This window comes from Rhinichthys klamathensis, unplaced genomic scaffold, assembly GCF_029890125.1.
Source record: "Rhinichthys klamathensis goyatoka isolate OS25496 unplaced genomic scaffold, OSU_Roscu_1.1 h1tg000126l_1, whole genome shotgun sequence".
Lineage (NCBI taxonomy): Eukaryota > Metazoa > Chordata > Actinopteri > Cypriniformes > Leuciscidae > Rhinichthys > Rhinichthys klamathensis.
Window position 1 is genome coordinate 96,931 of NW_026606663.1, and position 6,927 is coordinate 103,857.

A 6,927-nucleotide genomic window follows, 5' to 3' on the forward strand; every position below is an offset into this window, starting at 1 on the left:
TCGGCCTGCTAGAGCAAGCTGAAGCAAAATAATGATAATGAAACAAAACAACCCAGCTGACCTTGTTAAATTCTAATGAATAATGAACAAGACATGCTTTGAAACTGGTTGGGAGACCATGTAAAATTAGGTAGAAGCTACCGGAAAATGGGAAGTTTAAAATCTTATTTAAAATTTAAATATTTTAGCAATAATATAAAGAAAAGTGAACATTGAAAATGAACAGTTAACATATGTGTGTCTAGTATGAGTGCGTATGATGGTGACAGCACTTTATGTCTTGTATGTATTAGTTTGGGGTACTATTATTTCCTGATTTTGAGGATATTGTGTCATTAACCTCTGGAATTAGTGTTTTATCATTACAGATGGGTTAAGTGAAATGACCAACTTTAAAAAAGTTGATAATTCTAAGTCAATCTGATGAAAAGACAATGCAGAACATGGGACGAGCTTTAATTGGAGTGGTTTTCCAGCTCTGTCTGCTATTGGTAATTATGAATGCTTTTGTCATTTATGATATTGAACTGAATTACTCTCTGGATTAGTATTTTATATAATTTGGAATTGTAAAGAAGATTGCCGTCCATTCTGGGGTAAAACTCTTGTCTAAATTCAACTGAGGGTCTAAATTTAAATAGACAACTAGGTGGGATCATAAGGTTAAACGTAGGGAAAAAAAAAATATATATATAGACTTGACGGCAGAGAGACAAAGTGGCACATTGGCTAAGTCACTATCCAAATTATCCAGAGTGAGCTCCCTCATTTTTATTGAAAGGCCGGAGGGCGAATGAATATAACTTCTAAAAAGAAAAGGTTTTATTTCTCAATCCCTTAAATGTATGTATGACATTAGATGTCTAAGAAAACTACAATTTAATAAAGGTAAAAAGAGAAAGCAGCTATATGGCTGTGGGCTGGGATCTGAGTAACATAATATTTTGGTTTCTGTAAAACTGTAAAGATAAGTGGAACTGAGACAAATACTGTGAGAAGTAGTTATAATGAAAAATAAAGTTGAAGTTAATGATAAGAAAACAAGAGTATTGAAGAATTAATAAAATACCATGATTCCCCTAACGAGGGAACTTTAAGTGTCACTAGGCTGACAGTGGTGAGAGACTCGGATGCAGAAGGAACTGGCATGTAGGGCAAGATGGAAGAAATATAGTAGAAGAAAATGTATGTTATGAAAATACAATTTCTGATAGGATTTATGGAAGTCAAATTAAGTTTAAATGGTATGAAAAAGGTTAGGGTTAGACATTGTATGATTGACAGGGATTCAAGTGATATAAGGATAAGGAATGAACAAAAGCTTTATTAAGCAGAATGGGGAACGATCCTATATTTTAGTGGTAAAATAATGACTGAAATGATGATGTGAATTTGTTTTATTTTATTTCTATTTTTTGAAACAAACAAAAAAGGGTATAAGATGTTATACAATTAAAATGGTACATGCTATGTGACTGTAAACTGAAGGATGATTTCAGTAAAGACTTAAAGTGCTTACATCGATTATTATGGGTCTTAATTATTAATATTTTATTGTTTGTTGTTTATTTTTAGTTAGACAACCATTGTGTTTTAAACCTAAAGGGTCTATAAAAGGGGTAGTGAAAATAATGGATTAACCATCCAACTTTGTTTATAATAAAAGGATTTGGAAATCATAATATTATTTTTTTTTTTTTTTAAAACTAGTGCATATATTCTGGTATTCATGATTATAGACAATGTCTTTATTTAGGATCTGAGTAGTGACTGTGGATCTAGCCCATGCTAGTAGGAATACAGCAATAGTGCTTGCTTATTTAGCCTGGCTTCCAATATGTACTTGTTTCGTAATCAGTTATGTGTTTTATAAAAATTTTAACCTGACTGATAAACTGAGGAAGAATGACATTGATGTCCTGTTGTGAGTGGAAGGTGGGAGAGCCTCTTAATGGGGACTGGAATTTTTAGTATCCAGCATGTCCATGACGAGGTGAAGAGACAAGTGTGACCCATCAGGGGAGCATGCGTCACCACTCCTCCCTTCCGTAGTGACCTCACTGGTTAGACCAGACGTGGCGGTATTGGACCCCACATTGGTCTAAAACGGGGGACTGAAGGGTTGGTCAAAATCCCTTGCCTCTTCAAATACATATATAATCATATGTCATTTTGAATGGTTATATACTTCCTTTATAAAAATCAATAATCAAATATATTCATTATCACATAATAATTTTTATATTCTTGTGCTTGTGAAATTATATTTTCTTAAATGCATGGATGCAAGTAACCAGTTTCTTTTAGGTGCATCCCAATCTTACTTTGAGATTGCACGTAGTACACGCAGGACACGAAGGCCACGTAACCCACAAGGCCGTTTGTCTCTTTCTCTGGGATCAGTAGAAAGGTTAGAGGGTCCTAAAGGCAGCGTGGGCACATATGATTCTTCGCTGGACATATAGTCAAGCTATATTGAGCGTTACTATCAAACTTTAATTGTTGTATTAAAATGTATTCTTTCCAGTATATTTCCTTCCTTGGGAGTAAATGCCAGTTATCTGTTTTTCTCCCAAACGAGTGAATGTTTTAGCAGTATGTTTTGGTATACTTAACTGATAATAAGGAGCTCAGACTCTCTTCAGCCTTGATGGGAGCTGTTATTTGCTAGTGTCTGTTATTTGTGTGTGTGTGCGTATGACATTCTATGTAGGTTCTGGACGGTCGGACCAGACACCCCGGCGCCCTTCTCTAACCTGCGAGGCCACCACAGACCTAAATCCAATGAGTGGACGACAACTATCTTTACTAATGGCGATAGGCACCCCTATCTCCTCACATGTGTTAAATTGTTTAGGCTTTAATGTTTCTTAGCCAATGAGAATCATTCAACCTGTAAGCAATGACGTAGCTTAGACCTTGGAAATGGTATAACTGCTGTGATCTTTGTAACTGTAAGGGGGGCGGCCTACGAACTCCTGTGGGAGTCTTGAAGCTGACTTCTGCTGATGAAAATGCAAACTATCTTCAGTAAAACTTTTCTTTAATTTTTTATAAGTCTGACTCCGGGTCTTCATTCTTCATATCTGGTTCTGGGTCTTTGACTGTATACCCCTTACACAGTGCTAAGGAATACGTTTGTTACTTTTCCAACCCATTTACATGGAGGACTATTGGGCAGAGCTGTGCAAACATTTCTTGCTGTCATGTTTAATGTCATGTGTTTTTTAAGAGCCACTGCTGTGCTGAATTGGCAAATGACAAGTTGCCCCCATGAGGGCATTGTCTGAAAGAGCAGATGGTTCATTGTTTGAAAATGACAACCTGGTTCAGTTGCAATGAACGGACTCTGTAAGAGCATTTTAACCACAGACAACATGCTCTATAAATGATCCAGGGTACATTGATGTGAGACTGAAATGTCCAATCAACACATTTTACACTCATACAACAGCAAATTATTTATATTTATGCACAATATTTCCAAGCCTATACTGAACTGAATTCTAGAGTTTATACTACCTTTCAAAAAATTTCAAAAGCCATTTTGAAGGATGCAACAAGTCTATTGCATTCACCCACAATCCTTTGCACACATTCCAAAAGGTGGGCTCATGCAGTTCAGCATGCGGCCAGACGGGGGCAGATGTGTTTATCCTTTGGGTCTATTCAACCAATTAACTCACTACTCAGTATTATTCTCTTGCTATGGTTCTGCCAGTAGACTACTGGCAGAACCATAGCAAGAGAATAATAGGCGGCCTATAGTAAAGTCTGTATCCCTCCCTATTTATTGAGTTCCAGTTAGAGTAAAAGCCATTCTTATAAGCAACTTTTACTATTATCCCCTAAATGCAAATTAAAAAACCTAAAAGTTATGGTTGAGAAAATTGATGATCAAATCATTACTGACAGGCAGCATGTGTTGACGAGGACAGCACTGTCTAATGGCTAAACATCTCTATTAATAGAACAGCTATTTTATAAGTTCAGTGATGATGCCACTCGACACAGTAAATATCCTTTTCAAAGGAAACATTACAATAATACTTGCAAATTTGATTATGAAAGAACTTGCTCCTACATATTTTATTGAAAAAGGAAACAATGTGTAGAACTGCAGTTTGATTTAAAAAATAAATAAATAAATAGGAGCAACTACATTAAAAATACAAATATTTTTGTATTTTTAATGTAGTTGCTCCTATTTATTTAACGGATATACCGTTACAAATATACAATAATCTTCTCCTTGGTGTCGGATACATACATATATATACGGTGTCTTTCATTTAAATGGATACATTAACAAATATAAACTCGGATACAATCTGAGATATACTTAACAATATAAAGAGTCCACAGACTGTGGTCATCTGGACAAATAAATGATTCCTTTACATGAACAAATAAACCACTCAACAAAGTACTAACACTAGATCTAACAAAGAGTGCCACAATGTTTATTTGCTAAACGTGTCCTCCAGAACTATCTAGAAGAGCAGCCACCATCACATTTGAAGTAGTCAGTCTTTCCGACCTGTCGTTGAGTAAAAAGGCAACATAATTGTTTAAACATTAATAGCCGACTATGATTTGATTGTGTATGCTAACGTGATTATTTAAATTTAATTTTTTAATTGAAATTGAAATTTAAAACACAACTACATTTTTACAATATTAAAAATCAACTTGTCTGTAGAGGTGGTGTACATGTGAGCATATGATCGATATCCATATAGGGTCATTCATCTTGATGGATTTAAACACACAGCAGCATGCATGAAATCAGTTGCAAATTCTCTGTTGGCGTGATTTACAGAGATAATGATGTGTCCCTGCTTCAGGCATATGAATTCTGTGGCGTGGGCTGTTTGAGATTACTTCTTTGTTATTTCCAAAGCGAAAAAAAAACAAAAACTTTTTATCTCTCCAATCACTAGATTAAATTGTTTAAAAATATGATAAACAGATGATATACGGCTTATGATTTATATAGTGAATTGAATAGCTCTGTTTCTACTTTCAATAATGGGATAGCACATATTTGCAAACTATGATTAAATGAATTCCACATTCTTAATGCTGAAGTTCTCAGGGTTCTATTGATCTTACTTTCAGAGGCCATTAATAATAAGACCTTTAGAAATAAAAACACATTTACTGCATATATGTACATTTAGTAAGATATATATTTAAAAAAATGACAACAAACCAGAAATAACTACAATGCTTTCAAAACTCAGATGATCAGAGGTCAGGGGCAGCATTACAGAAACTTCCTATCTTAAAGCTACACTATGGGTCTGTCCCAATACCCACACTTTGGCCACTAAAGAGAATGTGTATGTGTCACAGGTCTGAAAACGCCCTTAAAACACAATAAATCCACACTCTAATCTCTATGTCTATGTAAGTTAAGTTAATTAGATATTACATATAATTTGGTAGTAAAACATAAAGGGCCAGTTTCATAGACAGGGCTTAGACTAAGCCAGGATTTAGGCCTTAAATTCAATTAGGACATTTAAGTAGCTTTTATAAACATGCCTTAGAAAAAAGAAAAAAAAAAGATTACTAGTGTGCATATTGAGACAAAACAATGGCACTGACATATTTGAAGATTAAAACAGCTCAAATATGCATTTTACTCTGGGACTTTAAGCCTTGTCTGTGGAACCGGGGGAAAGTGTTGTTCATCTTATTGGTGCAGAGATGAGTATGTGTATTTTGTAAAACTTTTTTTTATTTTTCAACACTTGTTTAGAAGCACTACAATAAAATTGTATTACATACACTCAAAAAAATGGTTTTGTAGCTCTGTTATTTTTACCCAAGTATGTTTTGTTAAAGTAACACACATATATTTCTTTTACCACCAAAACACTATTGTATTGCATTTAATTCACTTAACCTGTCACTAAAAAAAATGACTCTTTAAACTTACTCAATTTAATTATGGACAGTGGTTCCACACAAGCACACTATTTTTTATTAACATTAATGGAATTTGTTGAATCTATGTAAGCTCCTTGTGTTGTGACAACCAACTGAATCAGAAAGAATCTATGTGAAATAGTAATGTCCAAACAAATCAACGGAATTGCTTCCCTGTAACTGATACAGACTTAACTGAACCGATATAGACTTTCATCGAACCTTCGTACAACAAGGTTAAAAACTAGTTCAAATGTGGCCATTGTGGACATATTTTCAACATCATTTATGGTCTCTTTTAGACAGAATTACTTTGACTATTGCTGTCAGATGATCTTAGTGAGAATTAGCACAAGTTTAGATAATTAGATTATTAGATATTTGTTTCATTTGAAGTGTCACCATTGTGGTGATCAGTGTTTGCTTTAGTTGGGCTCTTGGTCCCTGTAGATTTTACATTAAATTTTCATTGGCTGCTGTAACTGTGTGTTTGTATAACACAATTGTTGTGGCAGAGAAAGCCAAGAAAAAGTTAGATCAGGTGTTATCAGCTCAATGTTGATGATGAAATAATCATCACAAATCAAGTTTCAAATGTTTAGTTTAAAATTGTATTTATGTTTGACATTACCAACCTTGTGGAAGTGCAATATTGGTGCCAATAGAATAAGAAATATTTTTAAAATATAAAAAGCATGTGCACATGATGTTTTGAGCAAATGTATTATGTAGTCACACACAGACATCATGATTTTGGATATGAATCACAACAACGGTGACAATCAAAACAAAAAAGCTTGGGAATCAATAATGAGGAACTATGAAAGCTACCCATCATGCATTGCAGGCAGCATGACCATTTTTTATTGTCATCATTGTTGTGAATCATATGCAAAATCTTGATGTCTGTGTGTGACAACATGATATGTTTGCTCTGAACATCGTATGCACATAATTTTTATCCACCTCTAAATAAGTGATCATAAAAAT